Raw genomic sequence first — 17844 nt, 5'->3', positions numbered from 1 at the left:
TTGTATAAGGGGACAGCTGTGTGTGTGCTATGAAAGGGAATACGTAGATATGTGGAAGGTTGTGTCGAGTTGTCAGATGGAAAAATTTAGGTTTTGAGGCACTGGAAGGAAGGCACTAAACTCCTTCTGCCCCAATCTGAGATAATTGCAGTTTCAAAGGGTGTGCATTTTTCAGCATACAACCTTGAGGTGCGTAATTTCTGTTGTTTTGGACGTCTTTTTTATGTTTGTTACAGTAAAGGAGACAGTTCAAGGGCATAAAAAATGAAAACAATAATGAAAAAAAGCCCGCAACTCACTGCTCCTAAAAAAAGTACAGAGGAGTGGCCGAAAGAGAAGTCAATTTCGGGAGGAGAGGTGTCCTGATACCTCCTCTGACGTGGAGTAATGTAGAGTTTAGAGTTACCGGCACTTGACAGGGGAACATATATTTTTAGAGATAATAAACGAAGAATAGAAAGTGGTTTATGGAACAGGGCTCAGTGGAAGACTCCTATTCATGCATGGGCTAAGGAGTAGGTGAGTGTCTACTAAACCCGAAATAGACTGGCCATATAATTATGTTCTCAGACGCACCTCTTTATTCGTGCCTAGTTAACCAGTTCTGCTCTGCTGCGATACACTCGACTCTGCAAACATTATCATATATTATCACACAAACAGTTATGTCCGTCCATGTCTCCTAACGCTGTCAGGTGTCAGCCGGTACAAGCCTCCTCAGACGATTACAGCACCAATTACTGTCTCCTACAGTACGTACTACCATGGCTGTATTCTTTTGCTTTGCCTTCTACCGCCCGTAGGTCCACAGTGCAGTAGTGTCATGTTTCAGTTTTTATGTGGACAATAATTATATCTGAAGGCCCCACAAACGGCACACCGTTCCTTCCCCATCGATTTACGGAGTAACCTCACCCGCGGGTTAACCCGTCCGCTGCGATTGGCACGGATTTGGCTTTCACTGGTAGCCTGGTAACATACGCTCCCAGGTCTTTCTGTGCCTATGTGGTGGGTGGTGGAGTATTTCCCATGTGGTATTGGTATTCTGGATTTTTCCTCACAACCTGCATGACCTCACATTTTCCTTCACTAAACTGGAGCAGCCACTTTTTAATCCACTCCTGTAGTTTGGTGATGTCCTCTTGTAGGAAATTCGCATCCAAGGGGTTAACACCAGTCATCAGCCCACCACCTCCGCCCGCGAGATCCTGTGACTGTAGAGGATCGCCAGTTAACACATCGAAAGCGCTTTTTGTATAAACCCTTATTATACTGTTTGCAAGATTTTTTTTTTTTCAACGTTTGCAGCAGCGTGGACTACTCATTTCGAGGAAAATTAAGTCGATAAATTCTCAAGAACTCACCCATGAAGTGTTTTTTGAAGTCACTACATCACTATTCATTAGTGTGAATACAAAGAAGATGGATCGAAAGGACGATGATAAAGGAAATTATTTTAGCCCAAATTTGGCAAATTTCTGCAGAAACGCCTCGTCATTCCATATCAAGGAAGGCGCGGCACGCTGGCGGCGCTGTCTCGACGCTGCTCAGTTACGTCGGCGAGGCGGCGCGGGGATGCCTCTCACAGGTTTTGTCGGGCTCACTGTCTACGGCTCTCACTTTGTCTTGCTAATAACGGTACCCAAAGGTTTTGTTAACGTCTTTTTTTTGTCATGGAATAAGACACTTTAGCCTTCTCCATCCTGCTGAGCAAGATATCATGAGTGCCTTTTTTTTTATTTATATTCAGTTGCGCCTCAATGTCCCGGTCAATCACTGAGTCCATAAATTGCTTCCACACTACCCTGGAGCCTCCATTGTGGACCAGCGGGAGACGAAAATAATACCAAGTTTATTCTGTAAATTTGTTGCCTGTCAAGGAGGAAGAACTTGGCTGATTTCCTTGAACATCGGGTACTTCAAAGAAAATTGTCCATAGCATTTCAAGGAAAGTTTCGTGAATGTAATTTCTTTTAACCAAGAACAGGTTGTATAACAGCGAAGACAGAAACTGCACACTCATCCCTCGAGCCTCACCTCACACAACAGCCTCAGACACCACTGCCCCGCCCCCCTGCACCCCACACAGCAGCCCCTGACACCCTTGCCCCGACACCTTACCCTCAGACAACACCCTGCCCCGCCACCTGCTGTGTAATAAATTATCAACTCTGCAGCTGCACCCCCTCGTTAACCCACCGTCACCCCCCCCCCCCCTCTCCTCCTACCCTAGTGACTGGCGACGCAGTTTGAATGGTTGTTAAGGAAAAGAAAATATCAATGAAGACCATGGAAGAAGAAGTAGTGGGTAAAGGATGTAGTTTTTCGAAGTTCCTTAACGGCACCAAGAATTGTAACGTCTGCTTCGTTCTTCTACTGGTCCTTCGTCCTTCTACTGGTCCGTCGAGTGTAGTTATGTTATACAATTTTGAAAAGTCTCGAATGTTCCGCGTGCAAGCAAAGAAAATTAAACGCCGCAGATATTAATGACGTGAAAGACAACGAGACGTGCCCCTTTGTCAAGCGTTAATCTCCCGCCATCAGCTCATTTGAAGATCACTTGAATGGCAGCAGTGTGACGTGTAATTTGTAAGTCAAAAGATGTTAATGGTAAAACTGCTTGACTTCTTAATTCGTTAGATAGGTCCACTGCTTTTTTCCTCGCTTGGATAAATAACATTGGGTATATATTTCCTTAATCTCTTTCTTGTAACCTTGCGTCCTGCTCCACACACCACAACAGCCAGCACGCACCACCCAACCCGACAATAAAACAGCAGCCAAGTACTACAACAAACAGAACCCTATACAACCTATTAAAACTCAAAGTAAAAACTGCAGAGCCGCCCGCAGCAACCCAGAGTTATCATCCATCGTCTACAAAGGTTACACGCAAGACAATCACAGCACGTCCACTCACTCAAATGATCTGCCATTCCAGCCCCCACCCCGACAACCTCCCCTCCCTTTTTCAACAACAATGGAGACGGCTCAAGGGCAACAAAAAGTGTAGAAAAAAAGCCCGCTACTCACCGCTCCCACAACAGACAAAATTAAAGAGTCGCCAAAGAGAGGTCAATTTCGAGTGCAGAGGTGTCTCCATACGAGGGCGGACAAGGTCCCTGTATATGGACAGCATCTGTGCGGGGGAGAAAAACTGGCGGAGACGATACAGAACGCCCAACCCCGAGCATGACGTAATGGCTTGTTGTCTGCTTCGTGTCTAATGGGCGTTTGGGGAACGTTGTGTGGTACAGTAGTACCTGCACCACACCTGTGTGTTTAGAAAAGGAAGTGGAGTACAAAGGCTAGCTGTGACACAAGGGCTGACGGACGGCTGCACCCAAGCCCGTGTCACGAGCAGTGATTGGCCGCAATACTTGTCCCCGATAGGAGAAAGCGCCAGGTTATCTTTTCCTTCATAAAAAGTATAGTCAACGGATATGGGACATATAAGGGGTAACCATTGCTATCTTTTTTTGGGGGGGCAAGGCAATATTTTTTTCTCTGTAACTTATTTACAAATATTATGCTTTTATCTTTCTAAACATTGATGAAAAACTTTTAATTTGATGCATCATTGTCATGAGTCCTTACAGTAATGTGGAGCGTTTACTTTTCTCAACGCCTATTAGATGATATATTGTTTTATAAAGAAAACCCATTTTAATGCTTTCACTGCACACACACACACACACACACACACACACACACACACACACACACACACACACACACACACACACACACATCATTCTCACCATCAAATCATCACCTTTTCCTTTGCAAGTCCCTGTACTGCTTACTATACACCACCAGCCCTAAATACGTTGCCTTCTGCTGCACACGTCAGACGCGAGGAGCGTCTAACATTTATTTGGTTTGTATAGATTAGTTTCCTTGTTATTATTACGTTGACCATCGAAACACTGCAGTAAGAAGGCTCATCTTTTGCCAGCAGTTCCAAGCGTGATACAGAACGCAAAAAGCACCACCGTGGTATGGCGCATCAGGCCCCGTGCAGGTGGCCGGCCTCGGTCTTTTTGTGATTTTGCCGCAGCAGCTTTTTCCCCCTGTATGCTCTTTTCTTTTATTCACATTTATTATCGTCTTGCGCGTCCGAGATAATGCCTCCCTCATTTCTTTTATTTTGTTATACCCATGCAAGCTCGTTCGTCATATCCAATCATAATCTTCACAAACATAGAATCATCGTAAAGTTTATCCCCTCCAAGAGAAGGAGCTTTCCCTTAATGATGAGGTTACACAACACGCATAGGACTCCGCCTCACCTTGACCACATGAAGGACCTGTCGGAAGGTTTTTGTTTGTAAGATAAAGAATCACCTGTGTGTGTGTGTGTGTGTGTGTGTGTGTGTGTGTGTGTGTGTGTGTGTGTGTGTGTTTACATCCCTGCCTATAGCGCCGGTAGGCTTTCTTCAGGGGCCAGATGGTCGGTTCAAGCCCGTCATGGCGCAGGCAATTTTTTTTTATAGTGGCGCCAGCTATGCTCGGCTCAAGCTGCCCCCGGGAACTCATTCTTGATTCACGGGACGGTTTTTCTAGAGTAGAGTCCGGGTCGATGGGTGGTCTTCTGGACAGCATGTGGGTAGTCTTAGGCCACTCGGCTGTGACTTAAATATCCCAGGTGATAGCGTGGGGATTCGAACCGACGTTGTCAATGGCGTATTGAATGTGAACCCAGCACGCTAACCACTCAGCCACCGCCTATGTGTTAATGTATTTATGAATATTCATTTGTGTACACACAATTATATTTTGAGCGCTCGCACCTCTGTGTGTGTGGGGAGGGGTGACAGAGATAGACAGACAGACAGACAAACAGAGACAAAGAAGTATATATACATTCAGACAGATAGACAGGCAAACAGACAAAAAAAATCGAGCCGAAAGACATATATAGGGAATAACAAGCAAAGAGACAGACCGACCGTCAAATACTCAAATCGTCAAACAAATGTGCCGAATATGCAGACGCAGATGACATATATACAAACTGAGACGCTGATTGTTCGAAAGACTGGCAATCCAAAAGACATCAGTAGAGACACAAAAAAAAAAACATAACAACACAACTGTTTCGGAGTATAATCATACCGTGGGAGTAAGGACTCATCAGGAAAGTCTCCACCGCAGGATGGGAGATGTGAAGGTTGTGTAGCTTTCGAAAACAATTTTTATTTATGTAGGAAAGTCACTTTTTTTTTTATCCGACCAGCTGAACACTATCACCATCAGTTTTGGCTTATTAGTAAAGATCAGCATTGGCATATACGAGTAAATAAGAAATACATCGAATAAATAATATGAATCGTACCACTGCAACCAATAAAAAAAAACCCAACGAATTCCAGTTTATCATGTTAAGAGAAAATGTTTAATGATTTATTGGTAAATGTCAGATCTCCAATAAGACGTAAATTAGTATCCAATGAAGACTTTGGGAGATGTTAAACACACGCACCCTTACTAAATATGTTTAAAGCATTTTTAAGACAACCCAAAATAAAAACAAGGACAGTAGTAACTGAGCTTTTCCCTTTTACTCCTCCAGACTCTATACATGAGCATCGCCTCACAGTTTTCTTACACGTCAATTAAACTCTGCTTGAAGGTTCCAGATCTGAACACCTTCATTAGCTTGTCTCTCTATATCCACGATGCTATAATGCTGATAGACACGAGGAATTATTAATGGGGGCGCCCGGCGTGGAGTCCCTCGTGGATGGGATGCAGGAGGGCTGTCAGGCCGTCACCCTCGGATGAAGCAAGGCAGTCAGGGTCAGCCAGTTCCGGCTCCTAGAGACCCACCAGAGGCGTTTCGAGTGTCAGGCCACGGCGCGTCGCCCTGCTGCCGCCATTCCTCGTTCCTTCCTTGCTGGTGGTGTTAGAGACTTGGGGTCGTATTACAAGACATTTCGCCGCCCAAGAACACACATTTGACAAGGCTTTCGTAGGAGTTGTGGGCATTTCCAGGAGTAGTTTTATGACCCTGGTGGGAGACTGACCCTTCTCCTATACCGTGAACCTGAAGAAACACTCATTAGGACCCGACAGACCCCCTCTTTGGCCTCTAGAAATCGCTGATGTGAGTAGCGAAAGTGTCTTATAATACCGACCTCGGTGTGCGGAAGACAGAGATAGAATGAACAGATAAATTAGTCCTTACTCAATAGCTCTGCGGCGGCCTAGTCCTGTCCGAATCATTGTCTGATAAGATCTTGAGCCACGGAGATTGTTTATCCGTAACGTATATTCTCATTCCATATTAAACTTGCAGTGTCTCAGAATTTATACTCATTTTCATGTCAGGGTACCGGGAATCAGTGGTTGACTCTCATGATGTATCTGTAATCATGCATCTCCTATATAGGGAATGATTTATGCAGCACTCTATCGACTTTAGATGGCGTTTAGTACATCTCCAATTTCCCCCCTACCTTTTCTATTAATCTCCTCCACCTGTTATTAATCTTATTGATTTGTTTCGCATAATGTTTTAAGACAGTGGGATTCAACAATTACTGAAGCGAGAAAATGCCAACTTCTTACTCCTAAGGCCATATTTTCAAACGAATCGGACTCCCGTTATGACTGTTTTCCAAGGCCACAGAGAAGATTAACCTGTTTGTCATGGGTGATTTTACCATTCGGGGTGCAGAAGGCGTGTGCAACTATCACCAGCATCACAAAACAGTCCATGAGAACCACAGCCACTTTTGAGAGGCTTTTCAAACAGGCGAACCGAGGCGCCGATACCTTTAAGAATAAGACTTCCTTCCATCCAGCCAATCAGCTCCCGTAGCTAACAAGACACTCCCTCAATCCAGCCAATCAGCTCCGTAGCTAACCAGACACTCCCTCCATCCAGCCAATCAGCTTCCATAGAGATCTTCCCTACAAAAGGTGTAACTAGCTCTAGATTTCGCCCCATGCAATGTCAACTCCGAGCTCCCTAAAACGGCATATCTCAAACCGAGGTGATGTGGTAAATCTCAACCCTGTATAGGGTAAGCAAAGGGAAAAGATACCCCCATCTCAAGAAATCAAAATCCCGTGGCTGGCCCCCGAGCCAAGATAACCTTCAGAAGGCTAAATGGACATAAAGCTTGGATTGCCTCACGCAGCTAACCCACAAAAACAAGCAAACATTCAAAAACAAAAGCAAAGCTGCATGGAAGTAAGGGTGGAATTACCCTTCCAAGAAAACTCACAAACTCGGACGAACACTCAAAAACACAATAAAAGCACCATGCACGTAGTGGTGGACATACCCCTCGAAGAGAACTCACGAACTCAAACAAGCATTGAGAAATACAATAAAAGCAACATGGACGTGCGGGTTGAATTACCCCTCGATGATAACTCACAAGGTGAAGTGTTCCTTCAGACACACAATAACAACAAACACGGAGCGATGGAAGGCACAATGTCGCGTTTATCGACCCCCTGGCAATGCCTACGCAAGGCTATTGTGCGCCGCCCGTACAAGTGTGTGGCCAGCCTGCTGCTGCTCCTGCTGTTGGCCGGCCACGTGGTCACCCTGGCCTACGCCTACCATCAGCAGGACCAGAGTGACCTCCTGCGGGGCATTGCCGCGCTGTGCTCCGTGCTCGTCCTCCTCCTGACGCACGGACATGATTCCCTGCGTAGGGCGTGGCTCGCCGTTCACGTCACCTATAGTGACGATCTCGCGCGAGGCGCCCTCCGCGTGCTAAACAACCTGCAGGCACAGCCCCTGCTGCACGGACTGGGCCTGGGACCCCCAGACGCCCTGCACACCCTCACCTACTGGTGGTGGGTCCTGCAAGGGCTGCTGCTCGCTACCCTGGCGAGCTTCATCTCGGGACCCAGCACCCCGGACAAAGACAACCCTGATGATGACAACCCTGACGATGACAACCCTGGCGCTGACCCTGACAGTGATCCTCACCCTGTGGGTGACTTTGAAGTGGAACTGAGGGAGGTGGTGGTGGCGGTGGAGGATGGACAGCAAAGGTGCATTAACAGCAACATGCACGTAACGGTTGAATTAGCTCTCGAATATAACTCACAAAGTGAAGTGTTCCTTGAGACACACAATAACAACAAACACGGAGCGATGGAAGGCACAATGTCGCGTTTACCAACGCCCTGCCAACGCCTATGCAAGGCTATTATGCGCCGCCCGTACAAGTGTGTGGCCGGCCTGCTGCTGCTCCTGCTGCTGGCCGGCCACGTGGCCACCCTGGCCTACGCCTACCATCAGCAAGGCCAGAGTGACCTCCTGCGGGGCATTGCCGCGCTATGCTCCGTGCTCATCGTGCCATCCGTCGCCCTCCTCCGGCCATCCGGGAGTTCCTTAATGCGGTGGGCATGGCTCGCCGTTCACGTCACCTATAGTGACGACCTCGTGCGAAGGCCCTCGCTGTGCAATACGACCTGCAGGCACAGCCCTGCTGCACGCCCTGGGCCTGGGACCCACCGACGCCCTGCACACCCTCGGCTACTGGTGGTGGGTCCTGCAGGGCTGCTGCTCGCTACCCTGGCGAGCTTCATCTCGGGACCCAGCGCCCCTGATGACTACAGCCCCGACGATGACAGCCCTGAGGATGACAACCCTGACGACGACAACCATGACCATGACCCTGGCCGTGATCTTGACACTGAAAGTGAAGAGTGTCAGCAGAGGTACAGTAACTCCAAACACGGAGCGATGGAAGGCACAATGTCGCGTTTATCAACGCCCTGCCAACGCCTACGCAAGGCTATTATGCGCCGCCCGTACAAGTGTGTGGCCGGCCTGCTGCTGCTCCTGCTGCTGGCCGGCCACGTGGTCACCCTGGCCTACGCCTACCATCAGCAGGACCAGAGTGACCTCCTGCGGGCATTGCCGCGCTGTGCTCCGTGCTCGTCCTCCTCCTGACGCACGGACATGATTCCTTGCGTAGGGTGTGGCTCGCCGCTCACGTCACCTATAGTGACGACCTCGCGCGAGTGCGCTCCGCGTGCTATACGACCTGCAGGCACAGCCCTTGCTGCACGGACTGGGCCTGGGACCCTCCGACGTCCTGCACACCCTCGCCTACTGGTGGTGGGTCCTGCAAGGGCTGCTGCTCGCTACCCTGGCGAGCTTCATTTCGGGAGCCAGCGCCCCTGACGATGAGAACCCTTACGATGACAACCCTGATGATGACAAATCTGATGATGACAACCCTGACGATGACCCTGGTCTTGATCTTGACCCTGTGTTTGAAGAGGATGACTTTGAAGAAGTGGAACTGAGGGAGGTGGTGGTGGTGGTGGAGGCAGTGAATTGGCAGTTCAGGGTGGGGGCTCTAGTCCCCCCTCCTGTCCCGCCCGTCCACCACCCTCGGGGTGAGGAGGAGGGGGAAGACGAGGATGAGTTTGAGGACATGGATCAGAGGGAGGTGATGGAGGCGGTGGAGGAGGGGCAGTTCGGGGTGGGTGACCTTGCCGCCCCTCTCGAGCCGCCTGCCGAGGAGATTGAAGAAGAGGATGGCTTTGAGGAGGTGGACCGGGTGGAGATGGACCGGGAAGAGGTGGTGGAGGTGGTGGTGGGGCAGTTCGGGGTGGGCGCTGCTGCCGCCCCTCCGGACCCGCCCGCCCGCCACCCTGGTCCTGTTGAGTAAGGAGGGTGAAGGCGAGGATGACTTTGACGAAGTAAGCGAGAGGGACGTGGCAGCGATGGAGTAAGGCCAGTGAAGAATGTATAAAAAAAAAGAAACTAAATAAAAAAAAATATATATAAAATACTAAAAAAAACTTAAAATGAAATACAAAAGATTAGGATTAAGATTAATGAAAAAAATCAAACCAAATACAAAATACATAAAAAAAACAAAAATAAAAAGAAGTAAAAAAAAATCAAACCCCAATACAAAATGTGAGGGTAAAGGTTAAGGATCACATTTCTTTGCGTCAAAAAGGAGCAATGGTTTCACCCGACGAGAAGAAAACTTTTAAAATCGCCAAAGTATTAAAGAAAGCTCCGTTCACAGCTTGGAAATAACGACCGGTAAACTTGGTTAAGCTTTAAGATCGATCAAAACAAAACAAAAGTCATCGGCCAGTGAGTATATGTCTTGAACGACTTGAGAAAAAAAAAAAGGACAATAATTAATCTCACATTGCAGTTCAAACTGTCCTTGCGCAATGGAACACCCGAAACAAATACCGTGTGTGTGTGTGTGTGTGTGTGTGTGTGTGTGTGTGTGTGTGTGTGTGTGTGTGTGTGTGTGTGTGTGTGTGTGTGTGTGTGTGTGTGTGTGTGTGTGTGTGTGTGTGTGTGTGTGTGTGTGTGTGTGTGTGTGTGTGTGTGTGTGTGTGTGTGTGTGTGTGTGTGTGTGTGTGTGTGTGTGTGTGTGTGTGTGTGTGTGTGTGTGTGTGTGTGTGTGTGTGTGTGTGTGTGTGTGTGTGTGTGTGTGTGTGTGTGTGTGTGTGTGTGTGTGTGTGTGTGTGTGTGTGTGTGTGTGTGTGTGTGTGTGTGTGTGTGTGTGTGTGTGTGTGGTAGTGAGTGAGTGAGTGGTGTGTGTGTGTGTGGGGAGGGTACTGTGTGTCGATGTATGTGATGCCGTGTGATATGATATGATTCACAGTGATGGCGTGTGGTAAGTTTCCTTTCCAGGTAATATTGTGTAATATGTTTCCTTTCCAGGTAATGTTGTGTGATATGTTTCCTTTTCAGGTAATGTTGTGTGATATGTTTCCTTTTCAGGTAATGTTGTGTGATATGTTTCCTTTCCAGGTAATGTTGTGTGATATGTTTCCTTTCCAGGTAATGTTGTGTGATATGTTTCCTTTTCAGGTAATGTTGTGTGAAATGTTTCCTTCCCAGGTAATGTTGTGTGATATGTTTCCTTTTCAGGTAATGTTGTGTGATATATTTCCTTTCCAGGTAATGTTGTGTGATATGTTTCCTTTCCAGGTAATGTTGTGTGATATGTTTCCTTTTCAGGTAATGTTGTGTGATATGTTTCCTTCCCAGGTAATGTTGTGTGATATGTTTACTTTTCAGGTAATGTTTTGTGATATGTTTCCTTCCCAGGTAATGTTGTGTGATATATTTCCTTTCCAGGTAATGTTGTGTGATATATTTCCTTTCCAGGTAATGTTTTGTGATATGTTTCCTTCCCAGGTAATGTTGTGTGATATATTTCCTTTCCAGGTAATGTTGTGTGATATGTTTCCTTACCTGGTAATGTTGTGTGATATGTTTACTTTTCAGGTAATGTTTTGTGATATGTTTCCTTCCCAGGTAATGTTGTGTGATATGTTTCCTTTCCAGGTAATGTTGTGTGATATATTTCCTTTCCAGGTAATGTTGTGTGATATGATTCCTTTCCAGGTAATGTTGTGTGATATGTTTCCTTTCCAGGTAATGTTGTGTGATATGTTTCCTTTCCAGGTAATGTTGTGTGATATGTTTCCTTTCCAGGTAATGTTGTGTGATATGTTTCCTTTCCAGGTAATGTTGTGTGATATGTTTCCTTTTCAGGTAATGTTGTGTGATATGTTTCCTTTCCAGGTAATGTTGTGTGATATATTTCCTTTCCAGGTAATGTTGTGTGATATGTTTCCTTTCCAGGTAATGTTGTGTAATATGTTTCCTTTCAGGTAATGTTGAGTGATATGTTTCATTCCAGGTAATGTTGTGTGATATGTTTCCTTTCCAGGTAATGTTGTGTGATATGTTTCCTTTCCAGGTAATGTTGTGTGATATGTTTCCTTTCCAGGTAATGTTGTGTGATATGTTTCCTTTCCAGGTAATGTTGTGTGATATGTTTCCTTTTCATGTAATATTGTGTGACATGTTTCCTTTCCAGGTAATGTTGTGTGATATGTTTCCTTTCCAGGTAATGTTGTGTGATATGTTTCCTTTCCAGGTAATGTTGTGTGATATGTTTCCTTTCCAGGTAATGTTGTGTGATATGTTTCCTTCCCAGGTAATGTTGTGTGATATGTTTCCTTTCAGGTAATGTTGTGTGATATGTTTCCTTTTCAGGTAATGTTTTGTGATATGTTTCCTTTCCAGGTAATGTTGTGTGATATGTTTCCTTTCCAGGTAATGTTGTGTGATATGTTTCCTTTCCAGGTAATGTTTTGTGATATGTTTCCTTCCCAGGTAATGTTGTGTGATATGTTTCCTTTCAGGGTAATGTTGTGTAATATGTTTCCTTTCCAGGTAATGTTGTGTGATATATTTCCTTTCCAGGTAATGTTGTGTGATATGATTCCTTTCCAGGTAATGTTGTGTGATATGTTTCCTTTCCAGGTAATGTTGTGTGATATAATTCCTTTCCAGGTAATGTTGTGTGATATGTTTCCTTTCCAGGTAATGTTGTGTGATATGTTTCCTTTCCAGGTAATGTTGTGTGATATGTTTCCTTTCCAGGTAATGTTGTGTGATATGTTTCCTTTCCAGGTAATGTTGTGTGATATGTTTCCTTTCCAGGTAATGTTGTGTGATATGTTTCCTTTCCAGGTAATGTTGTGTAATATGTTTCCTTTCCAGGTAATGTTGTGTGATATGTTTCCTTAACAGGTAATGTTGTGTGATATGTTTACTTAACAGTTAATGTTGTGTGATATTTACTTTACAGGTAATCTTGTGTGATATGTTTCCTTTCAGGTAATGTTGTGATATGTTTCCTTTCAGGTAATGTTGTGTGATATGTTTCCTTTCAGGTAATGTTGTGTGATATGTTTCCTTTCAGGTAATGTTGTGTGATATGTTTCCTTTCAGGTAATGTTGTGTGATATGTTTCCTTTCCAGGTAATGTTGTGTGATATGTTTCCTTTCAGGTAATGTTGTGTGATATGTTTCCTTTCCAGGTAATGTTGTGTGATATGTTTCCTTTCAGGTAATGTTGTGTGATATGTTTCCTTTCCAGGTAATGTTGTGTGATATGTTTCCTTTCAGGTAATGTTGTGATATGTTTCCTTTCCAGGTAATGTTGTGATATGTTTCCTTTCAGGTAATGTTGTGTGATATGTTTCCTTTCAGGTAATGTTGTGTGATATGTTTCCTTTCAGGTAATGTTGTGTGATATGTTTCCTTTCCAGGTAATGTTGTGTGATATGTTTCCTTTCAGGTAATGTTGTGTGATATGTTTCCTTTCCAGGTAATGTTGTGTGATATGTTTCCTTTCCAGGTAATGTTGTGTGATATGTTTCCTTTCAGGTAATGTTGTGTGATATGTTTCCTTTCCAGGTAATGTTGTGTGATATGTTTCCTTTCAGGTAATGTTGTGTGATATGTTTCCTTTCAGGTAATGTTGTGTGATATGTTTCCTTTCAGGTAATGTTGTGTGATATGTTTCCTTTCCAGGTAATGTTGTGTGATATGTTTCCTTTCCAGGTAATGTTGTGTGATATGTTTCCTTTCCAGGTAATGTTGTGTGATATGTTTCCTTTCAAGGTAAAGTAATGTTATATGTTTCATTTCCAGGTAATGTTGTGATATGTTTCCTTTCCAGGTAATGTTGTGTGATATGTTTCCTTTCCAGGTAATGTTGTGTGATATGTTTCCTTTCAGGTAATGTTGTGTGATATGTTTCCTTTCCAGGTAATGTTGTGTGATATGTTTCCTTTCAGGTTATGTTGTGTGATATGTTTCCTGTCCAGTTAATGTTGTGTGATATGTTTCCTTTCCAGGTAATGTTGTGTGATATGTTTCCTTTCCAGGTAATGTTGTGTGATATGTTTCCTTTCCAGGTAATGTTGTGTGATATGTTTCCTTTCCAGGTAATGTTGTGTGATATGTTTCCTTTCCAGGTAATGTTGTGTGATATGTTTCCTATCCAGGTAATGTTGTGTGATATGTTTCCTTTCCAGGTAATGTTGTGTGATATGTTTCCTTTCAGGTAATGTTGTGTGATATGTTTCCTTTCAGGTAATGTTGTGTGATATGTTTCCTTTCAGTTAATCTTGTGTGATATGTTTCCTTTCCAGGTAATGTTGTGTGATATGTTTCCTTTCCAGGTAATGTTGTGTGATATGTTTCCTTTCCAGGTAATGTTGTGTGATATGTTTCCTTTCAGGTAATGTTGTGTGATATGTTTCCTTTCCAGGTAATGTTGTGTGATATGTTTCCTTTCAGGTAATGTTGTGTGATATGTTTCCTTTCCAGGTAATGTTGTGTGATATGTTTCCTTTCAGGTAATGTTGTGTGATATGTTTCCTTTCCAGGTAATGTTGTGTGATATGTTTCCTTTCCAGGTAATGTTGTGTGATATGTTTCCTTTCAGGTAATGTTGTGTGATATGTTTCCTTTCCAGGTAATGTTGTGTGATATGTTTCCTTTCCAGGTAATGTTGTGTGATATGTTTCCTTTCCAGGTAATGTTGTGTGATATGTTTCCTTTCCAGGTAATGTTGTGTGATATGTTTCCTTTCCAGGTATTGTTGTGTGATATGTTTCCTTTCCAGGTAATGTTGTGTGATATGTTTCCTTTCCAGGTAATGTTGTTATATGTTTCCTTTCCAGGTAATGTTGTGTGATATGTTTCCTTTCCAGGTAATGTTGTGTGATATGTTTCCTTTCCAGGTAATGTTGTGTGATATGTTTCCTTTCCAGGTAATGTTGTGTGATATGTTTCCTTTCCAGGTAATGTTGTGTGATATGTTTCCTTTCCAGGTAATGTTGTGTGTTATGTTTCCTTCCCAGGTAATGTTGTGTGATATGTTTCCTTATCAGGTAATGTTGTGTGATATGTTTCCTTTCAGGTAATGTTGTGTGATATGTTTCCTTTCCAGGTAATGTTGTGTGATATGTTTCCTTTCAGGTAATGTTGTGTGATATGTTTCCTTTTCAGGTAATGTTGTGTGATATGTTTCCTCTTCAGGTAATGTTGTGTGATATGTTTCCTTTTCAGGTAATGTTGTGTGATATGTTTCCTTAAAAGGTAATGTTGTGTGATATATTTCCTTTCCAGGTAATGTTGTGATATTTCCTTTCAGGTAATGTTGTGTGATATGTTTCCTTTCAGGTAATGTTGTGTGATATGTTTACTTTCAGGTAATGTTGTGTGATATGTTTCCTTTCCAGGTAATGTTGTGTGATATGTTTCCTTTTCAGGTAATGTTGTGTGATATATTTCCTTTCCAGGTAATGTTGTGTGATATGTTTCCTTTCCAGGTAATGTTGTGTGATATGTTTCCTTCTCAGGTAATGTTGTGTGATATGTTTCCTTTCCAGGTAATGTTGTGTGATATGTTTCCTTTCAGGTAATGTTGTGATATGTTTCCTTTCAGGTAATGTTGTGTGATATGTTTCCTTTCAGGTAATGTTGTGTGATATGTTTCCTTTCCAGGTAATGTTGTGTGATATGTTTCCTTTCAGGTAATGTTTGATATTTTTCCTTTCCAGGTAATGTTGTGTGATATGTTTCCTTTCCAGGTAATGTTGTGTGATATGTTTCCTTTCCAGGTAATGTTGTGTGATATGTTTCCTTTCCAGGTAGTGTTGTGTGATATGTTTCCTTTCCAGGTAATGTTGTGATATGTTTCCTTTCCAGGTAATGTTGTGTGATATGTTTCCTTTCAGGTAATGTGTGATATGTTTCCTTTCAGGTAATGTTGTGTGATATGTTTCCTTTCCAGGTAATGTTGTGTGATATGTTTCCTTTCCATGTAATGTTGTGTGATATGTTTCCTTTCAGGTAATGTTGTGTGATATGTTTCCTTTCAGGTAATGTTGTGATATGTTTCCTTTCAGGTAATGTTGTGTGATATGTTTCCTTCCCAGGTAATGTTGTGTGATATGTTTCCTTTCCAGGTAATGTTGTGTGATATATTTCCTTTCCAGGTAATGTTGTGTGATATGTTTCCTTACCAGGTAATGTTGTGTGATATATTTCCTTTCCAGGTAATGTTGTGTGATATGTTTCCTTTCCAGGTAATGTTGTGTGATATGTTTCCTTTCCAGGTAATGTTGTGTGATATGTTTCCTTTCCAGGTAATGTTGTGTGATATGTTTCCTTTCCAGGTAATGTTGTGTGATATGTTTCCTTTCCAGGTAATGTTGTGTGATATGTTTCATTTACAGGTAATGTTGTGTGATATGTTTCCTTTCCAGGTAATGTTGTGTGATACGTTTCCTTTCAAGGTAATGTTGTGTGATATGTTTCCTTTCCAGGTAATGTTGTGTGATATGTTTCCTTTCCAGGTAATGTTGTGTGATATGTTTCCTTTCCAGGTAATGTTCTGTGATATGTTTCCTTTCCAGGTAATGTTGTGTGATATATTTCCTTTCCAGGTAATGTTGTGTGATATGTTTCCTTTAGAGGTAATGTTGTGTGATATGTTTCCTTTCCAGGTAATGTTGTGTGATATGTTTCCTTTCCAGGTAATGTTGTGTGATATGTTTCCTTTCCAGGTAATGTTGTGTGATATGTTTCCTTTCCAGGTAATGTTGTGTGATATGTTTCCTTTCAGGTAATGTTGTGATATGTTTCCTTTCAGGTAATGTTGTGTGATATGTTTCCTTTCAGGTAATGTTGTGTGATATGTTTCCTTTCAGGTAATGTTGTGTAATATGTTTCCTTTCCAGGTAATGTTGTGTGATATGTTTCCTTTCAGGTAATGTTGTGTGATATGTTTCCTTTCCAGGTAATGTTGTAATATGTTTCCTTTCAGGTAATGTTTTGTGATATGTTTCCTTCCCAGGTAATGTTGTGTGATATGTTTCCTTTCCAGGTAATGTTGTGTGATATGTTTCCTTTCCAGGTAATGTTGTGTGATATGTTTCCTTTCCAGGTAATGTTGTGTGATATGTTTCCTTTCCAGGTAATGTTGTGTGATATGTTTACTTTTAAGGTAATGTTGTGTGATATATTTCCTTTCCAGGTAATGTTGTGTGATATGATTCCTTTCCAGGTAATGTTGTGTGATATGTTTCCTTTACTGGTAATGTTGTGTGATATGATTCCTTTCCAGGTAATGTTGTGTGATATGTTTCCTTTCAGGTAATGTTGTGTAATATGTTTCCTTTTCAGGTAATGTTGTGTGATATGTTTCCTTTCCAGGTAATGTTGTGTGATATGTTTCCTTTCCAGATAATGTTGTGTGATATATTTCCTTTCAGGTAATGTTGTGTGATATGATTCCTTTCAGGTAATGTTGTGTAATATGTTTCCTTTCCAGGTAATGTTGTGTGATATGTTTCCTTTCAGGTAATGTTGTGTGATATGTTTCCTTTCAGGTAATGTTGTGTGATATGTTTCCTTTCAGGTAATGTTGTGTGATATGTTTCCTTTCCAGGTAATGTTGTGTGATATGTTTCCTTTCCAGGTAATGTTGTGTGATATGTTTCCTTTCAGATAATGTTGTGTGATATGTTTCCTTTCCAGGTAATGTTGTGTAATATGTTTCCTTTCCAGGTAATGTTGTGTAATATGTTTCCTTTCCAGGTAATGTTTTGTGATATGTTTCCTTTCCAGGTAATGTTGTGTGATATGTTTCCTTTCCAGGTAACGTTTTGTGATGTTTCCTTTCCAGGTAATATTGTGTGATATATTTAAATTAAAGTTAATATTGTGTAAAATTTTTCCTTTCATGGTAATATTGTGTAATATGTTTCCTTTCAGGTAATGTTGTGTGATATGTTTCCTTCCCAGGTAATGTTTGATATGTTTCCTTCCCAGGTAATGTTGTGTGATATTTTTCCTTTTCATGTAATTTTTTGTTATATGTTTCATTCAGAGGTAATGTTGTGTGATATGTTTCCTTTTCAGGTAATGTTGTGTGATATGTTTCCTTTCCAGGTAACGTTGTGTAATGTTTCCTTTCCAGGTAATATTGTGTGATATGTTTCCTTTCCAGA

Source organism: Eriocheir sinensis, unplaced genomic scaffold, assembly GCF_024679095.1.
Source record: "Eriocheir sinensis breed Jianghai 21 unplaced genomic scaffold, ASM2467909v1 Scaffold586, whole genome shotgun sequence".
NCBI classification, from domain to species: Eukaryota; Metazoa; Arthropoda; class Malacostraca; order Decapoda; family Varunidae; genus Eriocheir; species Eriocheir sinensis.
This window is presented reverse-complemented; position numbering follows the sequence as displayed.